The following is a 24,787-nucleotide window of genomic DNA, read 5'->3' on the forward strand; positions in this document are numbered from 1 at the left end:
CATTGTAGTTAGTTCTCTGAAAACAATTGCTAAATATGCAGCAGTAATCAAAAAAAGCTAACAGAATATTGGGAACCTTAGGAAAGAGATAGATAACAAGACAGAAAATATCATACTGCCTCTATACAAATCCATGGTATACCCACATCTTGAATATTGTGTGCAGATGTGGTTGCCACATCTCAAAAAAGATGTATTGGAATTTGAAAAAGTACAGAGAAGGGCAAAAATGACAGCTTTCATATGAGGAGAGATGAAAAAGCCTTGGACTGTTCATTTTAGAAAAGAGATGAATAAGGGAGGATATGATAGAGGTCTATAAAATCATGAATGGTATAAACAAAGTGAATAGGGAAATATTATTTATTACTGCACAATGCAAGAACTAGGGGTCACCAAATGAAATTAATAGGCAGCAGCTTAAAAAAATAACATAAGGAAGTATGTCTTCACACAATGCACAGTCAACCTGTAGAGCTCATTGCCAGAGTATGTTGTGAAGGCCAAAAGTATAACTGGGTTCAAAAAAGAATTAGATAAGTTTGTTGAGGATAGGTCCATCAATGCCTATTAGCCAAGATGGTCAGGGATGCCATCCAGGCTCTGGGTGTCCCTAAACCTCTGATTGCTAGAAGCTGGGACTGGATGACAGAGGACCGATGACTCAATAAAGTACCCTGTTCTGTTCATTGCCTCTGATGCATCTGGCACTGGTCACTGCTGGAAGACTGAATATTGGGCTAGGTGGACCATTAGTCTGATCCAGTATGGCAGTTATTAACTGGCATCTAACTTTCACTTAATGATGGTGCACTATTGAAGTAGACTGTGATTGCTGATGAAGCAGCTTATAGTCTTTATACGGCTCACAAGGAAGAGTGATGAGGAAGGGACTGGAGCTAGCAGAAGCAAGCTTGCTATCAGGCACATGATGTAACCCCAGAGAGATGAACAAGGGTTTTGTCCTCCTTCATGTTTTTCAATTTTTTTTTAGGTGACTATCCAGTCTATAATACATAGGAGACCTTGACGTATTGTCATGTATGTTTCAGCCCCACTCTGTAAGAGACTGAGATGGGAACATTTAGCCCTTTTATGCTTAATTGTAAGTTGAACCTGAAGCTTTTGCATTCTTCACTGACTTTCCCAGCTAAACTATTGCAGGAATAATACTACAACCAACAGTGCATACTGAGCAAGAATCTAGAGGTGGGCAAAGTTATAAAAACTATAGGTGCCTTTCACTTTCATTTCTCCCAGAGCTATGTCACAACAATGAAGCTGCAGGCTGTCTGATCCTCTTGGAGAGTTGGTGTTAAAGGCAAAATGAAATGCTAGAAACTACAGATTACTAAAGGGAATGAGAAAACACTAAAAAGATCTCCTGAAAAGCAAGGATCACATGGGAGGTGAACTTATTCTAAGAACACAGTGACTATCCCCTATCCCCTGCTCTATCCCCTACTACCAAACCACAAGCATTCACATTTGACTTTGGAATTCTGGGCAGGCTTCTTGGGAACTGGGATGAACCTGGCACTTGCTCTGCTTTGCTCCTCGTTTCCACTTCTTTTGGGGGATTCTGTACTTCCCCTACAGAATAGAAGAGCCTAGGTTCCAAATAGTGGTATCTCTGGGATCCTCTGTAAAATAAACAAACAATAATCATCTTCACAAGGGTTCCTTCTTCCCACACGATCCTTCACCGGACTTTCCTGTTTGCTCAGTAGAAAGCATTCTTCTTATTATGAACACTGTTTTATTTCTCGGCACTATTTCTCTTTTTATACTGTTTGTCCAAAGCTCACCAACTCTGATATGAAGGCCTTTCTCTAGTGATTGGAAAAGAAGCTTCATGTAGTTACTGAAGCAACTCACTGAGGAAAGAACTGAACACGTTTTTTATTAGATGTCAATTAAAATGAAACAGATTGGGGCAGAGAGCAATGGGGATGTTTTAACCTCAAGCTATTGGATTCCATTTTCAAATTACACTGTAGTTTAATCCCGAGAATCAATCGCTTGCTGCAGACAACCAAGTTTTTGATGTGTTCTTTGTTGTGTTTTCATTTCTGTAGGGCTAGCAGGGTGCCTAAGTTACTGTTATGGAACACAAATTGCATTCCTGAACCTTAGGAATCAAACATTTTGAAGCACTATAGTATGTTAAACATAAAGGCATGACTATTTCACTGTTCTCTAGAAACTGTCTCACTTGCTCCCTTCTGTAGAATATTCTACAAATTAATTAGTTCGCGGGTCTGAATTACCTGTTTTTTATTACATATGCAAGGACAGAATATCACATTTTATTCTTTTGATGTAAATCATCGTGTAGTACTCTGGAATTACTATACTGCTCATTTTCCCCCCTTGTTCATAACCTATTTCATCCCCTTTTGATTTATGTCTGTTACATGTGCGTGGTCATGAATGCAAAATGTATTCCTATGAATGAAAACAGGTCAGTTGCTTGTACAGATCTGGGAGAAATTGATGCCTTTGTAGGCTCTCATCTGAAGAGCTCAGGTCTAAAATATAGATCAGTTAAGACTGACAGTTCTGCTACCAGATAGAACGCGTGTAATGGCTGTGAAGCTTATACTGCTTAATATTTAGGGTCAAATCCTTTGCTTATGAGGATTATCTTTTATTTTAAGGATTGCTGGGATGGGGCTGGGATTTTGTTCATTCTCTGTGTGTTTGAGTACAGACCAACATACTATGTGTTGTTGTTTTTGTAAGCCTACGTCTGATCATACATGGATGTTACTTCCCTTACTTTTATTTCTACCATGTACTTCATCATTGATTACTGAAACCAAAATGGCATCACAGTTTTATCCTTCTATGCATGATTAGTAAATTAATTACTATTGTCAATAGTACTGCCCGCCAAATAATCAATGGTCAGGTGAAAATCAAACATCAGTTATTACAAACATATTTACAAAACAATTTAGACATTTGAATACTGAAAAGACAGCTGAGACATCTTGCCAAAGGTTCTCATACTGCCTTATGTAGATCCAAATGTGTTTTTGTATACCCCCCAAAGTGCATCTATTCAGGGCCGGCTCCAGCTTTTCTGCCACCCTAAGCGGCCAAAAAAAAAAAAAGGCTGATCGGCGGCAGCTCTATTGTGCTGCTTCCTTCTTTGGTGGCAATTCGGCGGCGGTCCTTTACCCCCTCTCTTCCTCTTCGGTGGCAGCTCAAAGTGGAAGAGAGGGACTGAGTGACCCACCGCTGAATTCCTGCTGAAGACCCGGACGTACTGCCCCAATACCAGACGGAGTGCCACCCCTTTGTATTGGCCACCCCAAGCACCTGCTTCCTTAGCTGGTGCCTGGAGCCAGCCCTGCATCTATTATAAATAATGTCAGAGACTTTCCCACACAATAAACAAACAATTCAGATGCAAGTTAAATTCTGTATTCTGGTCTGTATATGCTATATCCATTGCATGTGCAGAAACTCATGATAGGGCTCAGAAATCTCTATTTCTCTGACCAGTAATGGCAACTGCAGTTATGTTTTTGCAGGACAATAAAACTGAGTTTATATAATCTCACATTTTGATCCAGTTCTGAGGGTTCCCTCTTCTCAGGAGATAGGTGGAGTTATCAGAGCTAGCTTGATCTCGGGTTCAGTAATATATTCAAGGGTAAATATTTGTCAGATAGAATTCAAAGGATTCTGACATTTGAAGATAATCCTCAAGATATAGACACACACAACATAATCCATTAGCTGACTTTTACAAAAGTAAACTGGCAGGATGAAGAGGCCTGGGTGACATTCAGAGTACATTTCCAAACGCTGTGCAGGTTTTGAGCCATGCGACTCGAATTCGGGTCAATGAGAGCTGCACATCTAAAGTCTAGGACAATGCTTTGAAAATTTAGCCTTATGTGTTACAGGATGGAATCTCAACAGTGCTTTCAAAACCTTTTAGAAGGTGGCAGAGTTAAGTGTTAAAGTAATAGAAAGGGGGGAGTCAGCTTTCACTTCTCTTCTAAAAGCAGATGAGTGTTCCCTTCCTCTCCTTGACTTGCGCAAGCAGACCATGCTCCCATGTGCAACTCCCCCTCCTTATTGATTGGTGTAGCGAGCTCTCCTCCCTTTTCTTTCAATCTCCTTTAACCTCTGGGCTGGAGGATGTCAGAGGACACACTTTAAGAGCAGGCATCTCAGAAAGTTCCTTGTCAGCTAATGATTTTGGGAGGCTTAGGGGTTTGAGATGAATATTTAATTACAAACAGGGCTGGCTCATCAGCTCAGGAAAAGGAGGCACAGCCTAACCAAGATTTCCTAAAAACTACAAAATACATTTTGCATATTCTTTTTAAATTGATAAGTGTATAGGGATTTATGGTCAAATTATGATTTGATGTAAATGTCGCAACTTATTCTCTCTCCAGTAGCCAAATGCAACACCAGAAATTTTGAAGTTTGAGGTGCTAGGTGAAACTTGAATCTTGGTTTAGCTAATTGTGCCTCACAAAGCTGCCTCATTACCAGGGCAATTTACCATGCCCCAGAGTGACTTTGTAAGGGTATTGCTGTGGTAACCACTGCTTGGTAGGGACAACAGCTGGATTGTAGCAGTTAAGCCTGGACTATGAAGTGCTTTCAGGGTGTGGAAATGGGGGCCTGTACCTCTCTGGCCCTCTTCCCCATGGGGGCAGGCCTAATGGATGTGCGTGAGGCGCCAACAGTGGTGGCTTCAATTCTCAGGTCTGCCTGCTGCTGCTTCACTATTAATAAGGTAGGCTTTTAATAGCTAGTAATTTATATATTGGGTGGGAGAGGAAATAACTAATTGTGATTTGTGACTTGCCTGTAAAAAAAAGGCACCAGCCACCACTGGTTACGAATCTATTGTACGAACTGGTCATTTGTTTTCTGGAAATGGCCAGAAATAGCATAGAGCTTGTGGGTTTATTTACTTAAATTGTCCTGATTTGTATTAGAGCACATCTTCACTCATGGAAAACTTCCACAAAGCATATAAACATCTACTTGCTACCAACCTAAGTGGGACCCGCACCATCCTGGATTAGGAAAACCTGTCTCAAGGAGTGGTTTTCCTGGGACCCAGGGAGAGCTGGCACATATGAGAACCTCCAAATCAAGTAATAAAACTAGTAGCTCAAACTACTCTGCTCTCTGGTCCACTTCTTTCCGGAAAACTGCCATCAGTTCCTCTGTTTGGCTTAAGCTGCTGCTGCTTCTCCCAGAAAGAGAGCAGAAAGGATCCAGTTCCTGAGGAGCTAGGGCAGAGGGGCAGTAAAAGGAGCTGGAGCTGGGGGCCAATGAATTTGTAAGGAACAGGGGCTCTGCTCCTCCCTCCCTTCCAGTAAGACATCTTTTGCTTCTCTTAGGTTTGAGTTGTTAGTTTTACTGGAGAGGAAGATTAGTAGGTTGTAGATTGTTATAATAAGTCATAAATCCAGTGTGTGACTGAGGTCTGGTCTACACTACAGACCTATATCAGTATCCACATCCTGAGCAATATAGTGATACCAACCTCACCCTCCATGTAGACAGCACTATATTGGTGGGAGATCTTCTCCTGTCGAAACAGGTAGTGCCTTTCAGGAAGGTGGATTTACTGTGCCAAAGGGAGAGCTCTCTCCTGTCAGCTTAGAGCATCTTCATTAAAGTCCTACAGTGAGGCAACTGCACCGATGCAGAGTTTTAAGCATAGACATGCCCAGAGATTGCCAATGGGATGGTGTAAACATGCATGTGTATGGCACAGCTGCAAGTGCTCCTGGGTTTTGAACATCTTTGCTGCAGGACTGGAATCCTGGTCAGTACCCCAAGGCAGTGCCAGATGGCAGGCTCCTCATGGTCTGCTCCCTGATTCCTTTCAGTAAGACAACTAGCAACTCCTGGTTTAGAAGGGGCTGTTATCTTTGCTGGCGGGAAGAAGGAAGCAGAGAGCTCAGGAATTTGTGTGTGTTTGAGAGGGAAAGGAGCTGGAGCCCTAAGTGCTCCAGGGCATCCTGGAAGCAAGAGCTAACTGGAGAGCATCTATGTGTTGCTGTGGCTTTTTCTCTCCCCCATAACAACCTGCGTAGGGGCTCGCTGGGAGCAGAAGCTGCAGGGTTATGGGGTAAACAGATGGAGAGAGAACTATACACGTCCCTCCCACTAACCCCTGTGAAAAATGGGAGGGATACCCCTTGAAAATACCAGAGTGGTATTTGCAGGCTACTGGTCCAAAGAAAATTACCGATCAGAGCAGGTACTGGCCTATAGGGAAGAAGGTTGGTTGAGAAGGAATGGGCTCTCCATAGTTTACAGCTCCTTAGCTAAACACTCCAAACATTGACAGATTCATATTTAAAATAATTCAAAATTCCCTAGAAGGTACAATTCTCCCTGTTAAATACAGAGGGTGGTTTGAGATATTCACATGGTGTTGTCTTGTCAGAATTTGGCCCATAAGTGGCAATGAAATAACAAAGTGTCATCCATTATCCAGAACTTTTCATCTATTGATACAATAAATGCAAGTTCAGTTACCACCACCCACTTTCTGGTACTTGGGAAGCAATTTTTTTTTCTATACTCTCTCTCCATTGCTCTTCTTTATGGCTCAGACTCTTACAGTGTTGCTAACCTTGAAAATCATGAATCAGGCCCCAAGACAATCATGAGATTTTTCAAAATAATATATTTTGGATTCTTTTTATTTGCCTGATAGATGTTGAACCTTCAGGATACATTCGATTCGTGTTTTCAAGAGTTTCTTGACAATCATGAAGACAAGAAAATTACTTTTTAAAAAATGGAATCTGAAATTCTCACATAATAACCTCCAGGAGCTGAGGCTTTAAGAAAAAGTACCAAAGCAAGAATCGCAATAAAATGAAGGAAATTTGTAACACCGTTATAACGGAGACCTATCATACCAATTTTGTGATACAAGTGCTGGTAATGCAGTGAAATATTGCCTTATTATAAATGAACACCTTTTAAAATCTTCAATATAAAATCTTCTCTCATGGAAACAGGGATGCAAGTATCATGTCAGCATATTAAGCTGGTGTGATGGGCAAGGCCAGATGGCTACAGTAAAGTACTGAGGAACAGGTATGTTAGCCCCAGGCTAAACAAATCCCTAGGAGCATGGTAACCAAATGGCAGTTGCTCCAGCTTAATCAAGGCACCTGGGGCCAATTAAGATCTTTCTAGAAGGCAGTGGAGATAACTACATTGATTAGAACACCTGCAGTCAATCAAGGCAGGCTAATCAGGGCACCTGGGTTTAGAAAGGAGCTCACTCCAGTCAGGCAGGGAGGAGCCAGAGGAGAAGGAGCGTGTGTGAGGAGCTGGGAGCAGGAGGCGCAAGGAGCTGAGACTGAGGAGGGTGTGCTACTGGAGGATTGAGGAATTATCAGACAATCAGGTACTATCAGACACCAGGAGGAAGGTCCTGTGGTGAGGATAAAGAAGGTGTTTGGAGGAGGCCATGGGGAAGTAGCCCAGGGAGTTGTAGTTGTCATGCAGCTGTTATGAGGCACTATAGACAGGTGCAATCCACAAGGCTCTGGGCTGGAACCCAGAGTAGAGGGTGGCCCCGGGTTCCCCCCAAACCTCACAACTCCTGATCAGGCACAGGAGGAGCTGACCCAGACTGTGGGTTCCACCATAGGGGAAGATCACTGAGGTGAGCAAATCTGCCAATAAGTGCAGGACCCACCAAGGTAAAGGAGGAACTTTGTCACACTGGGTAACATACAGTGTATGTGAAACATAATTTTTATAAAAATATCAGATGTGTAAAAAGCAATTGTTTATTCTTTTGGGCTTAGACATTAAGTATTTTACTTTTGGTCTTTGAAGCCAGAAGCTTTGAATGAAGTTCTGTTATTGCTTTAGCAAAACCCATATGTTAAGAGATTTGGGTGTTGGTAAACACTACATCATACACTCCTTTTGGTTTGCCATTCTTGAGACTAGATTTGCTAATATAATAGAGACTACTAATAAAAATTATTAACATTAGCCCCCAAATTAAATTATCTGCTATTTTTGCTCAGTTGAATAAAAATGAAGACATCCCTTGCTGCTCCCCCCAAACAAACAAACAATTCCCAGAGCTTTCAAATATTTATAACAACAAAAACAGAGTATATTATGCACATATACTGTTGTTATAGTTTGTCTATTATTTACATAGGACTACTGGTTATGATATGTTTCTCCCCAAAGATTTGTTTGAAAACCCAGAAAGGAGTTACCAAAAACACCAGCCATGTAACCTTCAATTCTAATTTCTCTTTACAATTGCTTTAAAGTAGCCACATAGCTTTTAGACTTGTCTATCTTGATAAGCTTACCTTGCCCCTTGGCCTGCACTGAAGAACTTTGGTGCAATCCAGATGGTATCGTGATCGTAAAAAGCAATGCATGCTGCCATTGGAAAACTCAAATAAAGATTGATACATGATTTATTGCTAGACTCACAGGTGCACGTGTTCTGAATGTATGGAAAGAGTTTCTATCCACAGAAATCTCTTAGTAAAAATGGGCTGTATAAATTGATATATAGTACATCCTCCACTCTGAGAGAAAACTGCAATAATCTACAGTGGGGGTGGCTGCCAACACCTGTTGAAGAGAACTAAAAAGTTCCTTTCTTTTGTGAGGATGAAGTGGTGGAGTTCAGCACAATATGGTGTCATATGTGGAAAGCAGCTAATGCATTTGTAACTATTTAATGCTCAAATAAACTTGTTCCTTAGTGTTATATATGATGACCAAATACTGGCTAATGTTCCTCTGTACATTTAGAAATCTGGTGAACCATTTATGGCGTCCCACATAATTTTGTGGATGTTTGCTACTCTCAGCAGCAATAACTTATTGTGTCTCTCTTATAATAAATTATGCTTTTTCAAGGTATCAGAGTAGGTTTTTTGGACTTTTCCCGCATTTCTGCAACTACACCTTTCTCTATGCTTTGTGGATCTATTTTTAGCATCTTCTGCCTGTGACCATTTTTGTGCTGTAACCTGGTATGATATGGGAGGTTTTGGTTTGTGGTCAAGCTTTTGTAGTAAGTAGCTATACTTCTTGGTGAATAGTCCATTGAAACACTCATAGCAAACAAACCAGTACAAATATGCCACCTCACACAAGTGACTTCCAGTTATGAATATGTCTGTGATCTGAAAGATGTGGCAATCGGATTCCACCAGAACTATCCAGAGCACCATGAATACAGCTGGGTCCCATCCAAATTGCAATCTCAGGGGTTTTGTCTTTTTTATTGCATGTCTTCATAGCATTCAGATTGTTCAAGATTGTACTCCGTAAAGTTTTTTCCCCTTGTGTCTAGGCTGACAGATCTGTGGCCTCCTTATAGATATATGTATCCCTGTTGAGGGCCTGCTTCATTTTATTGCTGATTCTGAAACTATTTTGCATCCTGAAAATGAAATATTATTGTTTTTTCTGATACAAGTGGTGCTATCAAAACTTAATTTAAGTGGGTGAAAACTGAGCCATCTATCACAGGAAAGCAATACTCTCTTCATATTTTTCTCTTAAAAAAGTATTTCAAAGCATAACACTGTCACGTTTCCAGCAACCTGTAAAAATCTTAAATTTCCAGAGTTCCACAAAATAAATTGTATGATATAAAATAACCTTTAAAGAAATATTAATACAGTGTGTGTGACTGTATTAGTTCCAAGAGCAATTTTAAGTTTGCTGTGTTGCCTAAGGTCATGGAATTATAGGTCAACCAAATAAAACTATACTGAAATTCTGGTCTTAATTCAAGAGGGCAAAACATGTAGAAGTCTAACTCATTTCCATACAGTATTTCTGTATTCTGTAAAGAGAAAATGCAACCAGGAAGAAACACTGTGAATGTACCCTTGATTACTGTCCTGAAATTTTGAGCCTTACTACTAGCAGTAGTACAAATAATTTTTAAAAATTGTGTAACTTTTCACTGGTTTGGTGCAGAAGGCTAAGTTATCCATCTGGTCATAAAAGACTTGAGAGATCTCAAAGACTCTTCAAAAGCTATGCATGGCCTATTAAGATGCATACAAAGGTCAGTCATGTAAAGAATTAAGCTAAAACATCTTGTAGAAAAATTAATGAAACTGGGAAGATTAAAAGGAAGATAAAACATGTTCAAAGGGATTTTTTTTACTACTCTCCAGTACGTCAGTTGTGTGATTAGAAATATATTAGCTACTTGGTACATAGTTCTTCATTGAAAGATGCTTGTGAAACCATTGTGCTGTAAGAGTGAAATATTATGTTAGTGTTAAAAACCAGAAAATCAGTTTTTCAGATAGTTGCAATTAGAATTACATGGAATACTGTATAATATGGTGTATATTGTCGCATCTGTGAAGGCTGTTAAAAACTGATGGAGCAAATCAATGAGGAATGACAAGGAATCTTTCTAGGACATCTGTGTGTCTGGGGTGGAAGAAACTGTCATGTGGAAAGAGCAGCATGTTATCTAATATTTTCTAGGGAATGCCAATGAACACTAAAGCACAGACCAGCAGAGCACTCCTTGGGCATATCACAGATGGCATAGCTAGCTGGGCTTAGTATTTGAGGAGACGGAAAAAATGGTTCAGTAGATGAAGTGGTCCTAATATCTAGTGGATGTTGCCCATCTGCTTCACCTTAAGCTGTTAGCAAAGACATGAGGCAAATTTCCTACTTTTGTCTCCAAAAATAAGAAATGGGAAGACTAAAAATAAGAAATGGGAAGACTTTGAGGTTTGACAACCTGCAACATAGTAGCATAACTATGAGAAAGTGGTTACCAGTCATAAACAAAATTTACTGGGAATAAAACAATAAAGCACGCTAATGTACAGCTTCAAGTGATCAATTTATCTGAATAAATCTTTATAATTTTGCTTTTGACTATCAAAATCCATGCCTGAAAAATCTATGGTTCAAGTGCCACGCACTCCAATCCTGTCTCTACCCTAACCATGGCCTGGTCTACATTAGGGGGCGGGGTCCATGTAAGATACACAACTTCAGCTACGGGAATAGCATAGCTGAAGTCAACATATCTTGTTTCGACTTACCTCCTGTCCTCATGGCGCGGGATCGACGGCCGCGACTCCCCCTGTCGACTCCGCTACCACCGCTCTCCCTGGTGGAGTTCCAGAGTAGATGGGAGCACATTCGGGGATTGATATATCGTATCTAGATGAGATGTGATATATTGATCCCCCGATAAACCGATCGCTACCCGCCAATCCGACGGGTAGTGTAGACATACCCCATGAGTAGGTAAGATTGGAAGAGAAATTGGCTGTGATAATTAGTTGATGTTTTTATCATCTGAAGTAAAGGAGGATGGAACTTAAGTGTAATATGTGTGGGTTTTATTCACCTCAGAGCAGACAGTGACAACATTAACTATCGGATGCTATGGACAGTACTGAAGCTACTTGAAACAAATTCTGCAGAAACTTTTGTCCATAGATGTATGAAAGAAAAGAATGAGATGTTGGAGTCAAAGGGGATGATGCAAACCAGTTCAGACTAAAATTAGAGCTGAATATAAGTGCCTACTTATTTTTGTTCTCTTGCTTTTGTCATGAAAATTCCTGTCACCTGCAATGTTCATATTAATTTTACTGGCAAATCAGCTGCCACCAGTGAGAATGTATAATGTGCTAGTGCTGTCATTACTTCCTGGTGTGAGAGGGGAAACTAAATGTTCTTCACACCATCAAAGCTGATTTGGATACTGAAGTTTGTCAGTCTGTTGACAAACGATACTGAAGATTGAGGGCAAAAATAGTCCAAGTTGCTGTATAGCTCCTGTACAAGTGGTCTTATTTTGCAACTATGTACCAGACATTTCTTAATTATCAGGATATGATTTCATATGAACTAACCCTTTCCCATGATTAGGAGGTGCTGTAAATCCATGTGTTGTGGTTACAGGGCTAGCTGCACCTCTGACCCCCTTTTGGTCTCTGAGTGCACCTCCTTAGCTGTCAGGTCCTAGTACTGTAGGCAGCTTAGACAAGTCCCTGGCTATTGTAACCTGTATATCAACTATGCTTACCCAACAGGTGTTACTGAGTCAGAGGCCACGTCTACGCTACGCGATAATATCAAATTAGCTAAAATTGGTTTCATAAAACTGATATTATAAATTCGATTTCACGCGGCCACACTAGGCACATTTAATTCGGCGTTGTGCGTCCATGGTCCTGGTTAGGCTTAGCATTCGTATTTCTGAGCATTAGGGCATTATTGTTGAGTAGCTATTCCGTCTGTGCTATCCCATTGTTCCCGCAATCTCCCCGCTCTTGGGAATTCTGGGATAAAGATTGACGCGATTTAGTGTGTGCGAACTTCGGGTGATGTGTGGTTCTGTGTGTAAATGTCGTCAGTCATTCCTTTCCTCCTGGGAAAACAACAGCTGACAATCCTTTCGCGCCGTTTTTCTCCTGGATTGAACCCGGCATTGACGCACATAGATGGCAACCATGGAGCCTCAGCTATTTTTTTTTTAGCCCGCACGTATGTGTCCTGGATGCCATGGACAAGAGGCGAGTAGTCTCCGAGCGCTTACACCAGCTTATCTTGCTTTTGCATCGATACGCAGAGAATGTTACAGTCGCTACTGTATCCGTCCTACTGCCGGTTGAGTAACTCCGGCAACTAGATAGACGGTTATTCTCCCCCTCTGTGTACTGTCTATAGCTGTGCATAGTCAGAGACCCTGGCTGAGATCGGCCGGGGCGCAGAAAAGCAAAACTGGAAGACTCCCCAAGTCAATCCCTCCTTTATGGTTTCAAAAATCTAGAGTTCCAAGTCCTGCCTAGGTAAAAGGGGCAAGTTGTACTAAGAGGACCAGTGATAGTCAGAACACGAGCTTGCGTCCGTTGTCAGTAGTCACAGGGGGTGCCCCGGTGCAAAACAACCCACCCGGTTGCTGTCCCTCCTCCCCCAAACCTTTCCTGGTCCTACCGCTGGCAAGTGTCCCCCCCATCTTGTTTGTCATGCAGTTATAAGAATGCAGAGCAATAAGATAATCAGAGGACTTATGCGTTAGTTCGGAGATAAATTGAGGGGGAGGCAGCCTCCCGAGGGCTGATGACAGAGTTCCAGCCGTTAGAACAATAGAGCTAGGTGCGGGGAACAGGATGCCCAGCCATGCTGGCTGCTATACATGTCCAGGGCAGGTACCAGAAGCCTTTTTTACACAGAACAGGAGGGGCTCGTTGAAGCTCAGCCCCCAGTTCTACTAGGATGAAACGGTACTAGCCTCATTCTGTCCATTTCTATGGAAGTAGACACAGCGATACGATGTCTCTGTTTTTACCCAGGACGCCCCATATTTCAGTTTAAAAAGCATTTGGATGCATCTCAGGAGCTTCAGAGACAGTTCACGCAGTCCTACATGCACCGTCTGCACACGAGAGGGGAGAGAGCGAATCTGCTCTTCTAACTGCTGCAAGCATGCAAGTCGATCTGTACGAGCAATGGCAGTATTCACAGCAGGTGTGACATTGAAAGAGTCAATAGAAATGATCTTCTTTCCTTTTTCTTTTCACGTGGTTGGGACGGGCGGAAAGAAACTGACGCGAGCTTTATTCCCTGAACCACGCTCAGACAGTTAGTTTAAACCTTACGACATTGAGTAGAGCTCAGCCAAGAATGCATATACTTTCAGAGACGGCTGTCGGACTGTGGGCATCGCTGTAGATCCTCAGTACCCTCCCTCCCTCCATGAGCGTCCCATTTGAGGTTCTCTGGCTTCCCGTTGGCAACCTTTGTCACGCGCACTGTGTAGCTTGCAGATTCTTTTTTGAAACGCTTATAGGCATTTCAATGTTCTGCTAACGCGCAAGCTTTTGGTAGAACAGATTTTGTCTCCACGCATTGTTACAGACAACAATGCCGTTTCTGTACCGGTACCTGTTCGGAGCATACTTTTGGATTTTGTGGGAAAGGCATCGCCACCTGTGCTGATCAGTGACTCCACGCTGCGGCAAACAGGAATGTAATTCAAACAAAAAAAAAAACAAAAAAAAAAAAAAAAATGTTCGCGGCTGTTTCCTGTTTTACCTGCCGCTTGCCATCTGAGTTCAGATTGCTGTCCAGAGCAGTTACGAGTGGTTTGCACTTGATTTGGGTTGGCTGATTACCGCCAACGGAGCTAAACGGTCGATTTCCGTCCACCAACTAACCCTAATCTGATATGTTTATTCTATTTTAGCGCTACTCCTCTTGTCTGGGAGGAGTACAGAAATCGATATAAAGTGCTCTTTATATCGATATAAAGAGTGTTGTAGTGTGGACGGGTACAGTGTTAAATCGATTTAACGCTGTTTAAATCGATTTAAACGCGTAGTGTAGACCAGGCCTGAGACTTGAAGTTTTTCCCTTCAAGAGTCTGAGACCAGTGGTGTATGTTGTGGAAGCTGTTTATTTTAGAGAAGAAGGGTTTTAAAATGGCAAATAGTATATTCACATTTACCTTACCTAAAGTCTTATCCCTAAGCAGGCCTAACTTCTTCAGTTTCTATGTGTCAGTCTGACTCCTCCCTGCATACTCTGCACAATTAACTGAACACCTGCCGCCACTTGAAGGAATGTTCCTTTTTCACCTGCTACAGTACTTTTGATCTTCTGGTTTCCAGGCCTTGAGCCTCATCATCAAAACCAGTTTTGTAAACTGGCTAAAGCCAGGAGGTAGAATCTTCCAAGGGAATTATCTCTTAATCACCCTCAAGTGTTTGCCGAGAATTGGCTTATCTTAAGCCATCTTCTCTTCCTGCTTGTTTTCCACACAGCCTACTATTAATCTAAATCAATACATTCATACCATGAACATCCCAATATCCAAGTCAACATACAGTATATATAGTCCCCCAAAAGGCTAAAAGCATGTTCTCTATGTACAGTTTATCATTAACAGAAAGACAAACATGTTTCATATATAACTTCAGGTGCATGGAGAGGATTCAATTTCAGTACTTTGTAACACTGTCATAAGTGCCAGTGATGGATCATTTTGCAGTGTAATAGCATTACTTCAGGGACATCATCCACCTAGTCTTTTGGGATTTTTCCAGATTCACACGTAGCTGATATGCTGGGAAATACTTGAAAGATGACAATAGATGCTTAGGTCACACCAGACGTGAACAGTTGGGTGTTCTGCAATTTTACGTAAGTTGACTAGATTCCCTCACTGGCCATGCAGTTGTTATCCAGTACAAACTGTTTGGAATGACTGGATATAGGAATTCCTGCTATGCTGCAGAAGAAATTTCAATAAATAGATTTTTTTTTGTGTTCTTACTTGCAAAAGTAGATATCTGAACAAACTACAGAATTAACACTTGAACATTTTCATCCTAAGATACTCCCCGTCATGAAACTGGAAGTTTGGGTGAATTACATGCATATAGTCAATTTGAAGAACAAATTTCCATCTGAAATTGTGGTAATAAATTTATACCTATAGATGCTATAACTGAGCGATTAGGGGAAATTATTTCTCTTTTTCTATTTTAGTCAGTTTCACTTTTAAAGAGGGGGTAGGTGTTCAGTTGTGCATCTGTTCGTATGTATTGCTAGGGAGTAAGCTCAGAGCTCACATACCTTGCAGATCATGCAGGATGATGCTTGTGAGTGATACACAATCATAGCTGAAACTCAACAGGAAGCAGTCAGGATTGTGCACAGTAAAGGGAAGTGTAAACTCAAATTATATTTGGCAATGCAGCACAAAGGCTCACCCAAAAGACTCTTCTACACTAACAAGAGAGCAGAAAAAGCCCCCGTACAATTTTTTTAAGGAATTTATTGAAAAAAGTGTCAGGACATGCTATTGAAAGAGTTTTATATAAAAATCTTTGATTTCAAAAATTAGGAAAAATATTTAAAAGTGTCCCTGAAATTTCAGAGAACCTGCATCCTTATTCTAGGCAATTTTTCCATTATATGGGATGTGGCACACCCTTTCCTTTATAACTATGCTCATAGCATACTTTTGTGCTCTTTTCCTTCTCTGACCTATCTTACTTGAACCTTGCTTTCACAAGGTATCACCTCAGTCTTCAATGTCCTGAGAATCACATCCTTTTGGAGTCCCGGTGTTCTCTCTGGCAGCACATATTGTGCTAGGATTTTCAGAAATAATGAGTGATTTTGGAGGCCTCAAGTTTTTGGGTGTCCAGCTTGCTACTCCTTAAAGGAGTTTGATTTTCAGAAAGCAATGAACATCTACCATCTAAGGATCAGTCCTTTTAATCCCAAATTAGGGACCACTGGAATCGATAAAGTCTTCAGACAAGCTGGAAATTTGTTTTCTAATGCTAATAAAATACTTTTATAGTCAGGAATATATTGTTACTATTTTAGTTTTTTATTATTTTTACAGGCATGGAACCAATTTCAAACAAATGGAGAGTTCTACATTTCTGACTATAAAATGTGAAATTATATATACATGAGATATATTTATATATATAAAATAATACAGCATGTATAAAATGCATCACATTTTCCTCTCTGCTTTCTGGTTAAAAAAACAGAACAGGTCTAAAACCAAGATCAGGGAGAAGCAAAAACTAAATCAAGGTGGGTTTGATGAAAGGGAATTAGAAATTTAGTATTGTAAATAAATGTTATTAAATAAAATATTTTCATTAGACCACAGGACTGTTACTTAACATAAAGGTCTAATATTTATATTAATGTCTGTTTTCAATGAGGAGGCAGTGCTTGGGGCACAAACTGATTCTGTGCAAAATCAAGGTTAACTGAGGAGGTTAGCTTTATATTCCTCCTGTTGCTGATTCAGACTGCAAATGAACACTTAGACTCTTGAAAATGGTATGTCAGACTCTAAGTTTTATTTTTTCTTCTAATACTGGTCTCACAACCTGTAAGCTGCATTCAGTTTTCAGAAGATGACCTTCACTGTAACTTCCATATATAACTCATAAAATGCATGGCTCTGGAGAACAATTATAATGATGGCAGAATGTGCTTTCATGATTACACAGTAGGGTCCTGTTTCCCACCTCTGTTTTTGGAGGCTATTAAAGGAAATATTAAAAATGCTGCAGTTGTTCTGCTTGCCTGATTGTAGCAGTGAAGGAGACAAAATTGATTCCAGCTTACGGCATTGTGTTTCAGTGTTGTTCAGCAGCACCTGCTGGCTATCAGCTGTTCAGTATTGTTACAGGTTTCTTAGTCATGAAGAGGGTAGCAGCAATAAAAACTCAGATTTAAATTAGATACTCAAGGGGTTTGTTTAAAATATTTAAGTATTTTTATATTTGAAGATGTTAATTTTAATTGTTAAACTAGATTTCTTGATAAATACAGGCAATTATACATGCACCAATATCTGTGGATTCCCTCTTAGATTCCATCATCATCAGAGGAAAAAAATGTCAAAATCAAACACAACCTGTAAGCAGAGAAATAATTTCCTTTCTGACCTTTAAATTCATTGTCTGGGTGAAATGAAGGGTACCTCATCCCGTGATTAGAATTTCTTGCAGTCTGTCTCTCTCTCACACATAAGGATTTTATTTAATCAAATCTCCATTTTGTGAGAGGGGCTCTTTGCAATGAGAGTCAAGATATTTGCAGAAGAGTTAGAGAGTAATTAAACGCCATATTTATCGCTTCTGTCGTGAATTTGAAGATTAGTGTTGTAAAGTCACTAATAGACTTTTTCTCTCTTATTGTTTAACCACAGCCATCATAAAATGATATATACATTTCTTGGAACTGGGGAAGGGATGATAACTGTATAGCAAGACCTGATGCTTTGCAAAAGACTTTCGTGTTTGATTATTTTATGAAGTTATAATACTTCAGATTGGTTTAAAAATGCAATTTTGTTGAAAAACTCCCTAGGTCTGTATTTTTCCCTAAAAGCTGAAATATATAATATGATCGTGGCTTTTGTTTTTAAAATTTTTTAGTTCCTTTTGGTTTAAAAAATGTATGGTTTTGTATAACAGATTGCCAGGTTTTAGATTTTGGATTTTACTTGGTAGGAAGGGGATGTTTTTGATTATTTCAGAAGCACTTCCTGTGGTTTTGTGTGAAAGCACATCTGTTCCTGCTTATTTTACTTTGTTCTTGAATAGCTGTTATTTTTCCACTTACATCTTCTCTTACTAGCACAGCATACAGATCCGAGGGCACGAAAGGTCGCCTTCTGAAGAATAATTTAAGTTAACAACAGACATCATTTTGGTGGCAAACCACTTAGCAATCTTTTCTACTTATTGAAGGTTTTCACCCCTTCCAGTTACCATGAGTAGTGAATTTTGTGAAAGGGCTTCATATGTAGAAAATAATCCTTTGATTGCTTTGCTATTTCAGTTGCTTTTCTTCCCAGGTGTATGCCTCTGAAATAATATCCCTTTATGCTTTCTCAAGCTTTCTAATGACTGAACTGTACCTAGGTGAGTGGAAGTTCTTTTGTGCTGTGCACAGGTGACGAGTCCATCACTGAGTCTCATAAAGCATTCCTTCTTACCATCATTGTGCTCTGCTTCAAAGAAGAACTATGGATTAATCTTATGACCTTCTGTTCTGAGAGCAACTATTTTGGCTACACTACCATTCACTTGGGTGTTTTCGGGCATACCAGGAGACTTATAGTGATTTATGTCATGAGTTGTGATTAAGAAATTAATGAAAGGTTGTAACAGCAGAGAAGTTGTTATGGGAAGATTGGGATGGTCTATAGCTTCCTGAGATTACTACACTCACTTGCAGATAATCATGTGGTCCATCAAATAAAAGATCCCTGTGTCTTGCCACTTTTGGAACAAATATACTGAAAAAATAGGAATGTTTGTCTTAGAAATATTTCTGCATGTTATATTTGCTTTAATTTATGTTTCCTTAGGTAAGTAATATATTACCACTTCAGTTGATACTCAGTAGTATACTCTTTGTGTATGTAGTTATGTATAGCGGAAAAAGCCTGGAAAGAAAGGAGATGTGCAAAATATGATTCCACTTGAGTCAGTTTAACATCAAGATTCACTACAACTGAAATCAGTGACTTTATATAAGGATTAAATTCAAACACAGCAGTGTATTGATTTGTTGTAAAAATAAAACAAGGATATTAACAAAAGGACATAGGTTAAGTGATACCAAGTAGAAGGAAAAAAAATAGAAATGATTAAAAACAAAAGTAAAAATACACATTCGAAGACCTAACTTAAATAACTACAGTCTTTGTTCAAGGTAGTGTCCTCACCAATCTTGTTTTTCCAGCAACAGCTGACTAACTCTTAGCCACAATCCCCACAGAGTCCAAGGCACTTATTTCCCTTGTCTCCTCAGGTGAAGGATAATCCAAAGTTTTTCTATGTGTTCTTATATCTGAAAGTCTGCTTTTGTTTCAAGGGTCAAATTGATCCCCTAGGGTTCAGTCTTCCATCTTCTCCAGGGAGCTGACTCCATATTTATTAAGAGGCCCCTTGATCTATTCCAATGTGATGCTTCCCGCTAATATTTTACAGTGTAAATGTTCTCTTCTTGCAAACTTTGATAGCCCATTGAATCTGGACACACCTGATTTAAGATGTTGGCTTCTTTCTTTTGTCTTGAGAAAACCTGTTTATCAATTCTCCCTGACATGCTTGGTTTAATCATTTTTGAGTTAGAGACTTCAATGAGTGAGTATCCATAATTGCACACACAGCATTGTCTCGTGCATTTCAGAATGATATTATTGACCAGTGTGTTATGAGTTTTCAAATGATAACTCACATGGCATATGTTGTACAAATATCATTGTGGTGGCATGCAGGGTGTGAACAGAAAGGGTGCCTAGGGTCACACTAACATATTGCAGTTAGTCATATTTTTTACACTGTATTTTTTTACATTATTTGCACATTTTATGCCAAATTTATAAAAATTCATAGTTAAAAATATGGGCAAATCTTAAAAGGTCCAGAAATTTGGATGAGCCTGGAAAATTTTGAGGCTGACCTAAACTGGATCTAAACCATTTTTGAAGTCTCTCTCTCTTTCTTCCTCGTCACCTCCTACTCTTCTGCCTTTAGTGACATTCCAGTTGCATATCCAAAGAAGAAGGGGTGTGCTTCAGTTTGAGATTTATGTGGAGGATTGCACCAGTTCTTTTTAGTCTCAGACAGGCTTCCCTCATCCCTAATTCTGATATTTGTCCAAAATTTTACCTCCAGTCTAGACTGCTGGAGCTATTCTCTATTAGACCTCCTGTCATTCAGAATTTACTGTATTATATTCAATTGATTGGTACTGTTTCACTTAGTTATATCATAGTTATTTTTGAAGTTGGTATTGTAAAGTTACTTCAAAGGTGATTAGAGGCTAAGGATAGGTGATATTTTACTGTTGTGTGTATAATAACAGAAGAAAAATGAAATAAATACTAGACTTACAGGTTAATAATCATCTTTTATTGCTCTAGTTTTCCACAAGAGGTGCTAGTTTGTGCTCATATTAACCATTTTTCTTTTGCTGTAGAAGGCCATTTTTCATATTGGACTTTATCTGCATAATTGATTACGTTTTTATCACTTGCGTTTCATGCTCTGTTTACTTCTATCTTCTTATCAAACTATAGTTTCTGTTACAGATGGTAGTGCTATGATTTCATGTGTATATATAAGAGGGATAGCTAACTGAGAAAAGTGTAATAGTCTTTTCACTTCTTTGGCAGGGGTTCTCCTTTTGTTTATTGAATAGAGCTGCTCACTTTGTATACTCTCAAATCTTGGACAAATAAAAATAGAATCAATTTCCAGATTCTTTAAATAACAAGATTTCCACTCTAAGCAGGTAGCTTGGAAAATATGCTGTTTTTGAAAATACCAAGGATAAAACCAAGCAGAATTTTTCTTTCATTTAGATGCATAGCAGACCAAGAATCATTATAGGCTAACTCCTGCTTGCCTTGCTCAAGTCTGACTTCAGTGTGACTATTCATGTGAGTAAGAAAAGCATGGTTTGGCTGTAAATGGATGAATAATAGCAATCTGCCCCACCTCTCTCAGATTGGTTTTTGCAAAAATACAACACAACATAAGTTGATTTCAGGGCCACTCAGAGGATTCAGGGGGCCTGGGGTCTTTGGCAGTGGGGGAATTGCTGCCGAAGACCCAGCACTTCAGTGGTGGGTCCTAGGGCGGAAGGACCCCCCGCTGCCGAATTGCTGCCGAAGACCTGGCACTTCGGCGGTGGGTCCCAGAACGGAAGGACCCCCTACCACCGAATTGCCGCCGAAGACCCAGAGCGGAAGAAGCTCCGGGGGCCCAGGCCCCATGAGAATTTTCCGGGGCCCCCAGAGCAAGTGAAAGGCCCTGCTCCAGGACCCCCGAAAAACTCTTGCAAATTGCCCCACTTGCTCCCCCTTTGGGCGGCCCTGGGAAATTTATAGACTGAACTTCCAGATAAATTATCTTGATACTGTCCACTATGGATACAGTATCATAAGCTAGATTCTATGATAATAGGTTCTCTATAAATGGCAAAAATAGAATAAAATGGCTTATTTATGCCTCTGAAGAGGCTGAATGATTCATAGGAAGAGGCAGTGCTGTGCCAAGAGGCAGTGCCTGAAAGCCTAATACCTTGAGATGCACACAGGGGAGTGGAAGTGGGAGTGGGCTGAAGACTTGATATATTTGTTCAGCCAGTGTAGACAGTCCTCTTCTCTCAGTTTAATACAGGCTTGATAGTGTAGGAATGATGGGATGTGTGGGGCAGTGACAATGTCATGGCCTTGCCTAGACATATGCTCACCAGCAGCACTAGTGGAGCCCTCTTCCCAGTACCTGCAGCCAAATTATAACTCCTTCCTGCCTGGGTATCCTGCTGAGTGAAGGACTCCCTGAACCCTTTCCATCCTAACACTTATACTGTAATTAGGCCCATAGAATTTAGAGATGGAAAAGACACTAACTCAGGTTCTGAGCATTGAATATAAATGTAGGTAAAATCTGTCATTGGTGAGTGCTTCTGTAATATCTACTAATTCTTGTGTATTTTCCCAGCTGTAATGGTTATCCCAGTCTTAAACAGATTGATCCATACCCAGGTCACATTCATCCATGCTGTTAGCCAGTGATGGGGGGTTGTTCTGTCCAAATGGGTGATTTCAAAGGGTATGTCTACCCTACAAAATTAGTTCGATTTAATAGAAGTTGATTTTTAGAAATCGATTTGATACTGTCATTTGTATGTCCCCACTAAGCACATTAAGTTGGCGGTGTGCGTCCACAGTACCGAGGCTAGCGTCGACTTTCTGTGATAGCTATCTCACAGTTCCCACAGTCTCCGCCCCCCCACTGGAATTCTGGGTTGTGCTTCCAATGCCTGATGGGGCAAAAACATTGTCGCAGGTGGTTCTGGGTACATGTCATCAGGCCCTCCCTCTCCCTCCATGAAAGCAATGGGAAAAAAATCATTTCTCACCTTTTTTCCTGGGTCACCCAGGCAGACGACATACTATGGCAAGCATGGAGCCCACTCAGCTCACTATCACTGTATGTCTCCTGGGTGCTGCTGACAGAAGTGGTACTGCAGTGCTACACGGAAGCAATTCCTTGCCTTTGCAAGTTGGCAAAGACGGTTACCAGCCATACTGTACCGTCTGCTGCTTTGCAAGTTGGCAAAGACGGTTACCAGTCACACAGTACCGTCTGCTGCTGTCTCGGGTGCTCCAGGCCAGCCTCAGTGAGGTCAATTGGGAGCGCTTGGGCAGACATGGGTGCTCATGGTTGGCCTTGGTGAGGTTGGCTGGGGGCTCCTGGACAAAAATGGGAATGACTCGCCAGGTCATTCTCTTCTTTAAGTTTTGTCTAATGGAGAGTCAGTCCTGCCTAGATTATCAGGCAAGTCTACTAAAGAACCAGAGAGGCAAACGGTTGCTCCAGGTCAGAGCCCCAGACATCCTGCAGAAATGATGAGCTGCATGCCATTCTAGGCGGTGCCCATAAACAACCCCATCCATTACTTCCCTCCTTCCCCACCGCTCCTGGGCTACCTTGGCAGTTATCACTCCATTTCTAGATGAAGTTATAAAGAATGCATGAATAAGAAACAACACTGACTTTATTGTCTCTGCAAGCAGAGAAGTAGAGTGAACCACCATTCTGCACTTGCTCAGCCTATAGTTGGACTGCTCCTTACTACTGTCCAGGCTTCATGAGCCATGGGAGCAAGGGGTAGGCGCAATCGCATGGTGCTGCCGACTGGGAGAGCAGCCTGAGGCAGAAGCCTCCAGCTGGCATGATATTCCAGGCAAGACTGAATCTCCATTACACAAAACTTAGAGAGAATGACCTGAAGTCATTCCCATTTTTGTCCAGGTGCTCCCAGCCGACCTCATCTAGGCCAGCCAGGTGCACCCATGGGACGATGATGACGGGTACCAGTCATACTGTACTGTCTGCCGTCCGCAAGACAAGGCAAGGGGATGCTGCTGTGTAGTGCTGCAGTACGGCGCGTCTGCCAGTAGACATACAGTGACAGTGAAAAAAGGTGAGAAACAATTTTTTTTTTCTGGTTGCTTTCACGGGGGGCTTGGGGAGCGGCTGACGACATGTACTTAGAGCAAACCGTGACAATGTTTTTGACCCATCAGGCATTGGGAGCCCAACCCAGAATTCAAATGGTTGGCGGAGACTGCGTGAATTGTGGGATAGCTACAGTCGTCAGTCGCCCCTCCCTCCATGAGAGCAACTGCAGACAATCATTTCGCACCTTTTTTCCACCACAAGCATGGAGCCCGTTCAGCTCCCTGCAGCAGTTATGAGCATTGTAAACACCTTGCGCATTATCGTGCAGTTTATGCAGAACCAGAAGCTGAAAAACCAGGTGAGGAGGCGATGGCAGCACAGTGACGAGAGTGCTGAGGACATGGACACCGACTTCTCTCAAAGCATGGGTCCCAGCAATATGGACATCATGGTGGTAATGGGGCAGGTTCATGCTGTGGAATGCTGATTCTGGGAAACAAGCACAGACTGGTGGGACCGCATAGTGTTGCAGGTCTGGGATGCTTCCCAGTGGCTCTGAAACTTTCGCGTGCGTAAGGGCACTTTCATGGAATGTGACTTGCTTTCCCCTGCTCTGAAGCACCAGAATACCAAGATGAGAGCAGCCCTCACAGGTCACAAGTGGAAGTTTGCAACACCAGACAGCTACCGGTCAGTCGGGAATCAATTTGGAGTGGGCAAATCTACTGTGGGGGTTGCTGTCATGCAAGTAGCCAATGCAATCAATGAGCTGCTGCTATTAAAGGTAGTGATTGTGGGAAAGGTACCGATCGTAGTAGATGGCTTTGCTGCAATAGGATTCCCTAAATGTGGTGAGGCAATAGACGGAACCCATATCCCTATCTTGGGACTGGACCACCAAGGTAGCCAGTACATAAACCACAAGGGGTACTTTTCAATGGTGGTGCAAGCACTGGTAGATCACAAGAGATGTTTCACCAACATCAACGTGGGATGGCCAGGAAAGGTTCATGACGCTCGTGTCTTCAGGAACTCTGTTCTGTTTAAATGGCTTCAGGAAAGGATTTACTTCCCAGACCAGAAAATAACTGTTGGGGATGCTGAAATGCCTATAGTTATCCTTGGGGACCCAGCCTACCCCTTAATGCCCTGGCTCAGAAAGCCATACACAGGCACCCTGGACAGTAGTAAGGAGCTGTTCAACTATAGGCTGAACAAGTGCAGAATGGTGATAGAGTGTGCATTTGGACGTT

General features: G+C 41.2%; 1 protein-coding gene across 4 annotated transcripts in view; it reads left to right on the plus strand.

Moving 5' to 3' along the window:
* The window catches only part of LAMA2 (laminin subunit alpha 2), a 490,975-nt gene that overhangs the window by 91,609 nt on the left and 374,579 nt on the right, over positions 1 to 24,787 (plus strand). The gene's annotated exons all lie outside the window — the stretch shown is intronic.

Source organism: Chelonoidis abingdonii, chromosome 3 (assembly GCF_003597395.2).
Source record: "Chelonoidis abingdonii isolate Lonesome George chromosome 3, CheloAbing_2.0, whole genome shotgun sequence".
NCBI classification, from domain to species: Eukaryota; Metazoa; Chordata; order Testudines; family Testudinidae; genus Chelonoidis; species Chelonoidis abingdonii.